Genomic DNA, 10,608 nt, shown 5'->3' with positions numbered 1-10,608 from the left:
ACCTTTTTCACAATACTGATCACATTTTATTTTCATTACTTATTTGCATGTCCAAGTAGCTCAGAACCACGGACCATGTTATACTCAACTTTAAATACTCAGCATCCGTCATTATAACTCCTGGAGTGTATTATGTCCTCAATATGCTTTTACTATATGAATGAATGAGTAGCACCTCGAATACGCTACCTTTTTCCAGTGCTATTTTATTGAGCAAGGTTTTAATAGCTGATAGATCTAGTAAGATCATAACTTTAAGTATGTTATAAATACATTAGGACAAGTCTTTTCTGCAATGTGCTAAAATGAATAATATTAGCTTTAGCAACCATACGTAAGAAATAGGCGTAATTATCATCCCCATTTTACCAATGATAGAAAGCAGGATTAAAGAAGTTGGACAAATAGCCAAAAAGCTCAGAGATGGCTAGTGAGAGAGTATAGATTTGAACACGAGTTGCCTCACTCCAGAGCTATCCACACTTATCCACCCATGATGTTTCCTTATGCTATAGACTAAATCTGTCCAGATAATTCAGAGTATTTATTTTTACTTTTATCGATGCTTGTTAAGAAAGTTAAAACTCAGCTTTCTGATTTTTTTTTCAGTAAAAATATTTCAAGTCCATAATTTAGAGCAATCCTCTGGATTTAACATCTAACATCTAGCACAATTGTATCAGACACACTCAATAATAAAGCACCTTAGATGTTTGCCAGCTTAACTATTTTAACCTTACAAACATGTGACTCTCTTACAACTCAAACAGAGCTTACAATATATATATATATATGCTTTTCTCTTATAGAGTTAAAGAAAATCCCAAATGCCTACTAGAGTTAATCCCTTGCCTTCCGTTTAAAAAGGAAAAGGACAAACCTCTCTATTTGGAACAAACTTCTGATAGTACATGCCCCTTTGATAGGTTGGTTCAGCTGAAAATTTGAATGACCTTTCAGTAATTGACATAATAAAAGTAAAGTAAAACATATAAAAATATATGGCACATGTATATATCTGAAGCATAGTTATTGAAAAAGTAGATAGCACAACTGAGTAGTAAAGGTGAGCAATTGCTATACCTAAGTGGTTTGGGAAATTCCTGACAAGGAATTTGGTGATAACAGATCTAAGGTTTTCAAGGATAAAGCAAGCATTATCCTTGCTTTTCACGTTGGTGATTTCAAAATCCTAAGTGAGAGGTTGGGGAAGGATGATTATGAGAAGAACCAGTGGACTACAAAAAGAGAAAAAGCAGAGGAACTGCTGAGAAGAGAAACAAACATTTACTTTTTAAGTGGGAATCTAGCCTAACACAGAATGAGATCAACCCCATTGGAGAGAACACGCTGCATGCCAGAGAAGAACAGGGATGGTTAATGGACAGAATGACTCACCCGATGTTGAATTTTTCTAGCAAGCAGCATTTCTAAATCAGGCATCTCTTGTTATGAGTGTCAAGAGAATACAAAGACAGTCCAAATCCAACAAAGGAAATCCTTGATTCAAAAAGGATGGATGAAAACCCATTGATAATGAGCCCCAGAGCAATTCAACCTCAAAATTATTTGGCAGCACATGCTGAATGTGGCTCACCTCCTTAGGGAATATTGTGCCCTAAGACTCGTCTAGGATTTTATTATCATTAGTGAATCCTCTTTAATTAGGATGGCTTTTACTTAGTACTGAGGTCACATTTATAAACCTGTATCCCACCTGGAAAAAAAAAGTCAGTGTACCGAAGGGCTACTCCTAGTATTCAGTCATGGCTTTCGAAGGGTTTGCACACATCTGATACTTAACTCAGCAACTTCCAAATGTGTCCCATGGCTTTGGTTTTACCTTTTTCTTGTTACCTGAGGGCATTTGGGCAAAGTTATGAATAATTGCCTAGTGGATCAATCAATCCATTGCCCTATAAAGAAATTAGAGCTTTATAGTACTGCTGAGTTTCAAGCTAATTTAGGAGTTTATAATTTTGATGGTCTCAGTTGAACATGGCCTCATGCTTCCATAATTTACAATATAACAAAGGTTTTCAGATTGTAACAAACACAATATGTGTGAATTCAAATTGCATCCTTCCCCTTTCCATCTTTTTGTCCATCAGCCTGAGTTTAAAAAAGTCTTATTTTCTGCAGGGTGTTTGAGGGGGTATGTAGGAGAACAAATCACAAAAGACAGAACACTTACCTAGGAATGTGTACTCTGTAACACAAGCAAAGCACGAGTTCCACGCTTTGTGCTCAGTCTGCACATGCTGTCATATTTCATTGCATTGTAAAGTACATATCAATGCATTCCATAACTGCAGTGCATTGGTGAGGAAGGTAGGCAAGCACCAAAAAAGGAAGGAATGAAGGAAATGTTTCTTCATTGTCTCCTAAAAAGAAAAATAAGCAATTAAGCTAATTTTTTTCTGCAGATATTAACTTCCCAATCCCTTTTAGATAGTCTAAATTTGACTTCAGGCAGAACATTTTAATTTGCCAAAATTAGCCATTTCTCTTTACTGTCCCAAATTTGGGGGCTATAAAATTCTGTATAGGGAATTTGTTTCTGGAAGATGACCACCAGCACTCATTCTTGTTTGTCTAGGCTACAGACATTTGAGACCAAGGGCTCTTCCCTCTCATAGCAGGAGGAAGCTGCACCCAAACTCAGCTCCCCAAGTCCCCCAAAACCCCAACATGCAGCAGGCTTGCTGACAACTGCTGTGAACAGTTAACACCTAACCCAAACTGTCCAGTGTCCAATAATTTGACCATCTTCTCACCGACAAAATTGTTTTTGTGTCATGTAAGATGCAGTGGGTAAGGTCCTTTCCCTGGAATGCCAACTGCAATAAAGAGTTGACTCAGTAGGTCTGGGATGTTCAAACCATGACTATTACAAAGAAAAGTCTGGCCTTTGACTCACCTCTAAGCCCTTGGGATGTCCTGCCTGTAAGAAAATCTCTACTTACCTGGGAGCCTTGGGCTACCCAGATAGTGTCTATGCTAACAATGTGATATACGGTTGGGGTCTTGGGCCATGTGGCATCAACCCAACTTGACCTCTTGAGTAACTAAGGTCAGCCACATGAGTGCTCCATGGCTACATGATCAACCGTCAATAAAACTGAACACAATGGGCTGGGTGAGCTTCTCTGGTTGACAATACTCCATATGTATTATCACACATTGCTGGAAGAATTAAACACTGTCTGGACAACACCCTGGGAAAGGGTGACTGGAAGCCCATGCCTGGTCGCTCCTAAACTCTGCCCTATGTACATTTTCTCTTTGCTAATTTGAATCTGGATTCTTTCACTATAATAAACCTTAACTGTGAGTATAACTGCTTCTGTGAATTCATATAGCAAATCACTGAACCTGAGGGTGGACTTGGGAACTGGCAACAGTGACCCACACTGTATGTCCAGCAGTGTGCTGGCCCCATGCTCATGAGGACAGCAGGAAGACTGGGGAACCTACATCTTCTCTCCTCTACCACCTTTGGCTCAGAATTTCCCAAGTGTAATCTGTTCCTGACTCCACTCCAAATTGTGAAATTCATTGACAGCAGGTGCAGAACTCATGAGTTCTTATAGATTACATCACACATGGTGAAGGCATTTATGAACACAGAGGAAAGGGCTTTTATGCTTTTCCTGTTTCAATCATTATTTTGAAATTTTGAATTTAAAAATTTGAACCTGCAACAAAATACACTTTGATTTATTTAGGATTCCAGTATCACTGAGTTACAGAAGAGATCCTTTATTTGCTACATAGTACCAAATCCTCACACCCACTATTAATTAAAAATATATAAAAATACCAGGTAAACAGAAATAATTAAGAAAAGTAAGCTATAGAGTATCATAAGAACTAAAATAGGAAAAAAAAAGGCATGTCAAAACCTAAAGTTTATTGCATGCTTATTCCAGTAATTTAGGATTCCTATGATGGTTTTAACTATATTATTGTCAGATTCCAAGAAGTTATCATTGTCTGTATATAGATTTTCTATAAAACATCACCACATCACCATTAAAAACACAGATTCACACACTTGCAATACACGAAAGTATGATTAATGTTGCAACTCATGAAGAACCTTGGTTGCTTACCTATTTCAATGTGTCAGGGGTGATGCATAAGTCATTTTTCAGGAGTGATGTGGATAATTGCTACCAGCATAGGCCAAAGCCCAATTATGAACTCTGTGAAATTTGTCTGTGCCTCCAATCTTATCTCTTTTCTTTGTCACAGCTCCTTACTATTATACTAATCACCACTCCACCCTCCCAGCCTTCCAAGTATCAGCTCACATACTTGTGCATTGCACGCGCATGGAACCCCTGCTCTCCAGGAGTGAGTGGCTGCTGTGTCTGGCCTAGAGCTTGTATACTGGAGACACTCAGTGTTGATTAAAGGAACAATTCAATCATCCTATTTTTATACACACACACACACACACACACACACACACACACACACACACGCCTTTCAGGGAGGCATTCCTTTTACAACTCAAGATTCAAGATTCTAATCAAATAACTACACATCCCCTTGTGTAGTTTTGACCTTTCAAGGCAGAATAAATAAGTTAATTTTGTGTCTTCTATGAAGATCTAATCTTTTTGTAACTTAAGTATCAAAATAGACTAATCACATAATTTCCATGTCAATTTTCTTTTCTTAAAAAAGGACTCTTGCTTTTGTTACAGTTTGGAATGGGATATTTATTTAGTGAATATGAGTACAATAGACAGCTGAAGTAATTTGCACTTAACAGAATAAAACTTATTTTTCTTTTATGCAAGAATTGTTATTGGTGTTTTAAATAAATCCTCCAAAAGAAATCTCATATTACTGTGATACTTTATTATTTTTACCTTTGTGGCACTCCTCATTCTATCCTATACTAAAATTATTCATGACTCTTTATCTCTTCAAGTGGATTGTAAATTCCTTGAGGGTAATGACCTCATTTCTACATGATCCTAGAACAGTTGTAACAATACTTATTAGATGGTAGTTGCTCAATAAATATTGGTTAAACATACAAGTAAATAAGTGGTTTCTATAGAAACCCTGTGGCGTGCGCGCGTATGTGTGTGTGTGTGTGTGTGTGTGTGTGTGTGTGTGTTCTTTTTTCCCTGTATTAAAGCTCAGGTTGAGTATAACTGAGAATTAAAGATTAAAGCTAAGCTATGGGATATGCATAAGTTCTCCCTTAAGGCTTTTGTAGACAAAGCCAACCGTTATCTCAACTGCTCACTACACCAAGGAAGCGGTTACGACCAGCAATTACAACCAGAGATGGCCTCTGCAAGCTCCAGCTGCCATCTACCTCTTAGCCACCTTGTAATCACCTTGCATTCTTGACTGATGCTCAAACTTCTGGATCATAGCCCACCATCTGGACTTCTGTCCTCCTCTGAGGGCTTTGTCTACACTGGGCCACTGCTCAGTGGTTAATTAGTACCACTGACTAGAGCAAAATGTCCTACACATGATCATTGACATTTTTCCCAACAGTGATATTGCCAAACATCCTTCATTCCAAACTTCATCCTAATTCAATTCTCCATGTAACAATATATCATTTTTGCATTAAGAATAAATTCGTGAGAGGTTTGCCCAGAGAAATAGTTCTTCTCTCAATTTTTAGAAATTACAGTTTCAAAAAGGACACATTGGAAGAGAAACAAAATCATTCCGTGGTTAAGGTCGAGGCTGGAAAGTTCCAGGCTTGCCAGCCGGGCCCAGTCAGCCGCCTGTGACTTCCCACACATCAGCAAGTTCCTCTCATAAAAGGTTTACAGCTCAAGCCAGGCTGGCTGCAGACAGAGCTAAACCTACACAGTACAAAGAAGTGAGGGAAAAACAGTGTGAGACCAATTAAAACAAATTGGTAATGAAAGCAACAGCTGGATGTCAACATGTTCTGCTCTGTTAATGGCATGTCAACGGGGTGAGTTTTAGAGAAACCGGTGTTGTCTGAAGAAAAAGAGAGACCAGCGCCCTAATGGGACCGAACAGGCCCGCACCTCCCCAGAGGCATTCCTGCCCACTCACTTGGGAAGGCCACCTGTGCAGATGAAAACCCGTGCAAGAAACTTTCCCTTCTTCTAAAGCCTCCCTCTCAACTGTCGCCACAGGGAATAACATCCCTTTCACCTCAGTGCAGAGCTCACTTGACAAATGATGTTAGGATAGAGGAGGACAGCCAATGCAGCCTGAAAAGCACTGGGAAGTCAGATGACCTGGTTCTGAGTCCGGTGCTGTCATTCTGACCTTTGTCCCTGCTACAACTCAAACATCTCACCTGTAAGGAAAGGAATATAATATCCCTTTTTTGTCTGCCTACAGGTGTATCTTGAAGATGACATGAGGAAAATACATGTGAAGGCAGTTTGGAAATTACAAACCTTGCCCATCACAGAAGGAACTCTTCTTCACTGCCTGGCTGGAGTGTCTTTGAAAATTGGTTTCATAATCCATCCAGATCATGGAAAGGTGAGTCCACTGAGCCACCTGCTTCCTCTCATAGCATAAGCTCAATGCAGGACGACATCATTGGTGAGAAACTGTAGGTCAGATGTAATATCCCATGTTGGTTGAGTGCCTAGGTGTTAGCTATTTTAATCATTTCGCTCTCATAAAAAGCCTCTGGTGTCATCACCATTCTACATTACAGATAAAGAAATTGAGGTTCAGAGAGGTTAAATAAGTTGCTCAAAATCACACATATATTTGGTTGCAGAACCAGGACTTGAATCACAAAGCCTTTGCTTTCAATCACCATGCTACATCCCTGCCTTCATTTTCCCCATTCTAATGTAACAAGAAGTTGAAATAGGATCAAACCCGAAAGGCCGACAGGAAAACAACATGTTCCAAGGACCTAAATATGAACCACTTAGCAGGATCGAGCCTGGGGTCATTTGAGTTTCCACCCAAAAAGGCAGCTTTAAATGGTCAACCCAAGGAGATAGTTCACCCTCTCCTAAGAAGTGAGTTCTTTCAGCCTGCCCCACCCTCCCCATGACTCCTGTAAACTTGATTTGCTGAGCCACTGCCCACAAGCACACCCCATGTCTCTTTCAAATGTGGAGTTGATTTTTTTATCTCATGATGAGGGGAACCACGGTCCGTAGTTAAACCCTCTCTGTCCTGGGCTATAGGACAGATAGGAGAGCAGTGTGATTTCCTGCATTCCTGGGCTGGCAAACCCATGAGGTTTGGCGATGAAAGCTGAGGATTTAGGGCACTAGCTTTAAAAAATATTGTCACCGGTCCAGAGTAAATGAAAACTTGATTTCTTAGAAATAGTGCTGTGCCTCCCTATTTCTACTTATATCTTCCATTTTTTAAAAAAAATTAATTATTTGTACTTTTTAAGACTCTTACTATATGCAAAAAAAAAATATCGCCTCACTATAAAACTTCTGTTCTTCCAATATTTTTCTTGAGCCCCTCACCACCCTTCACTCTCCATCCTGACCCTGACCACCCCTCCCCTCTGCCCAGCACCTAAGAGCAGGATAGCGCGTGGGGTGATGAGCAGTGGTGAATCACGCCTGACCTTCTCTCACTAGGGTATGGCTTTGGAGAAGGCTGCTAGGATGCTTGCATACATGACATCAGGGGTCTGGGATGCGTCGATGGCAGAATGGATGCCCCGTTTCCTGTAGTACTCCACCAGCCGGGTAGTTTGAGTGTGGTAGGCCTCCAGGCTGATTTCCAAGGCCTTCTCATTATCATCTCACCAGTGGACAAAAGGCTCTCCAGCAATGTCTTCTTCCATAGGCTCCTTTGGGGGGTTGAACTCCTGGTGGTAGGAACAGCCACTCGGGGTGAATCAGCCTTTCTGTGATTCTCCAAATCAGTAGTGCCTGGGATGCAGAATTCAATCACAGAATCAAGCGTCTCTTTCCTCTTCTCCATGAGGTCATCAAGCACTGCTGCCTGCCTCACAGTCTGAGGGAAGGCATCTAGAGGAAAACTATTTCTGTACAGACGAGTGTCCTAATTCTTCTCAATGAGCTCCACTACCATTTCATCGATCACCAGTTTCCCGGCAGCTATAGTTGCCTTCAGTGTTTTTCCCAGTTCTGTGCCAGAAGCCACCATGGCCCTCAGCCTATCCCCAGTAGCCAAATGGCAGACACAGAAGTTTCTGGTCAATTTGGGTACCTGGGTACCCTTGCCGACCCCAGGCGGCACCAGCGGCATGGCCCCGATGCCTTTAGGACATTCTGGTTCGCGGCAGGTATGTTGGGAGCTATGGCCGCCAAAGCCTCTCACTGTTTCAACGTGTGCCTGGAGTATACACTTTAATTATGGATCTTATGACTTTTTAATTTACTATATGGAGAAACTAGAGAAACTATGGAAACTTCCCACATTTTCGGTCAATGTGAGGAAAGACAAATTCGCACGAGGGAGTTTGGAGTTAAAGAGGAAGAAACCAGTAAGTTGCTCTCTGAATTGCTACACCCTTTAAAAATATATAGTTATGCTTTCTTAGGCCTAGGAATGGAAAATGGCTAGGGGTTTAAGAAATAGTATCGTCAGGGCAGTCATGGAGCGTGGCTCAAAACCAGCTACGTGTGTTAGAGGGAGAATACCCAGGGGAGGAAGAGTCTTCGATCTGTGTTAACACATCCCCAGGCCAGGCCAGACACTTTGAAGTTCTCCACGTGTGCAACTTCTGCCTGGCTCTCCGTCCCCAGCCCGAGGCCCTGATAAAGCAGCCAGCTTGTCTAGTGCTTCCTGAAAAGCCAAGGGCTTTTCAAGTCTCTCTGATTCCTGCCTCCTCCTCCCTCCTCCTCCTGTTTTGAGAGTTGTACTTACTTCTGTGAGATGTCGAGTGTAAAATGGACCATGCAATCATTTCCCCAGCCAGGAAGATGTTCTTATAGACCCATAGAGGAGTCATGCATCAGGGATTGCGACAATTGCAGGTCTGCAGAATTAAAAAGAAAACGAAGCACAAACGCTGCACCAGTTTGGTGGAGGAGAATAGAGGATCTAAGCAGCAGACTGGCCCACACTTGCTGGTTCTCTTAAGTCTTCCGGGAAATGAGAAATGGCCATATTTGCATGCAAATAAATGGAGAAAATTTAATGTAAGTCATTTATATAAATCTATATCATATATATGATATACAGATATAGAAAGATATATAGATATATAAATATATAGATATATAGATATCTGTCTCCTAGGCAACTTTAGCCATAGGTTATAACAAAAGCCCAAAGTTAAAATTTATGTACACACCAGTTTGTTTTTCTCCCATACGGGCAATTCCATAATTAAATAATTGATGATACCAAAACTACAATTTCACAAATTTTAATAATTCACTGAGATTATAAAACTTAATGAATATCAAGAGACTTAATCTCCCTGAACAGTCAGCCTGCTACTATCCTTGGAACCGAAGCTGTGGAGCCAACTGGCAGAAACCTTTAACTCTCCTTCCAAATTTTCCTCGGAAGAGGGTATTCTATTGATTTAGTGTTCTTACAGCACAGAATCAACAAATCTCCAAAGTGGGAATGGGAAACTCCATTTATTACCACCTATTATGTGCATATATCATCCATTACTTGCTTCTCACAGTAGCCCTATCAGGTGGTCAATATTATCCCCATTTCACAGATGAGAATATTGGCACTCAGACAGGTTGTGTCATGCTCAGCGATGGCAAAGCTGGAACCAGAGCACAGAGCTCCTGGATGTCACCACAGAGCAATTACCAGCACCTTACATTGCCTCCCCTCTCACGAGAATTAAACTGTACAAGCAGTGTTCACCTCAGCAAAGGAGCTCATGAAATTGTGCGTTGGTGGTTCTAGAGTTTTCATCCCTGAGCATTTTGTCACCACAGAGTTTTTCCTTTCTCATCAGGTGCAATGCCATTATCATTGGATGAAGTTTAAAGTGGGAATCCTTGAAGTTGGGCCAGGCAGGGCTGGTTTCATAGGTGTGCAACCTGTGCAGTCTCACAGGGGCCCACACAAAGGGCTCTGTGTTTGGTTTAATGCCCTGCTGCCCCTGTCTTGAAATTCTTCATAATTTATCTTTGAACTTGTGTGTTCTAAATGAAGCCCAATGGGACAAGGAAGCATGGTTGTGAGCAAAGGAGGTAAGTGCAATATGCAGATGTGCATGTCTGCCCTGTTCCTTTACTTCCTGTCTGCACAGAACATTGGAGATGTCCCCTGAGCACAGAATTCCAATGAATTCAGGATGTGGGGGAGTTCAGCCAGACCCAATGCAAGTATAAGATAAGCATGTTGCATCTACAACTAAGTAAGCAGGGGCACTGAGAGCTCCAAGGGGCTGTGCTTTCCTTTGGAACAGAATTTGCTTCGAACTTGGAAAGAAAACAACGATGTTCTAAGAAACACAATGACCAAGGAAACCTATCATATCCTTTCTTACCTTTCAGTTCTCACTCATCAATAAGTTAAAGGTAGACAATGTTGGTAGATGTTCATGTGTCAAGTGAAATAAAAACAAGTTAGTGATCTTTGTGTATCTATTCCCTCTCATGCAAAATATATGCATGTCCTGAGAAATATGAATTGTGTACTTTTGGC

General features: G+C 40.9%; 1 pseudogene; it reads right to left on the bottom strand.

The window, feature by feature from the left end:
• Nucleotides 1–7,588: 7,588 nt before the first annotated feature.
• LOC109388786 (adenylate kinase 2, mitochondrial pseudogene) overlaps nt 7,589–10,608 on the bottom strand; it is a 25,472-nt pseudogene continuing 22,452 nt past the window's right edge.

The sequence above is a fragment of the Hipposideros armiger genome, unplaced genomic scaffold (assembly GCF_001890085.2).
Source record: "Hipposideros armiger isolate ML-2016 unplaced genomic scaffold, ASM189008v1 scaffold_207, whole genome shotgun sequence".
In the NCBI taxonomy this organism is placed as follows: Eukaryota; Metazoa; Chordata; class Mammalia; order Chiroptera; family Hipposideridae; genus Hipposideros; species Hipposideros armiger.
The sequence above is the reverse complement of the archived record's forward strand: the minus strand, read 5'-3'. Positions and strand labels throughout refer to the sequence as shown.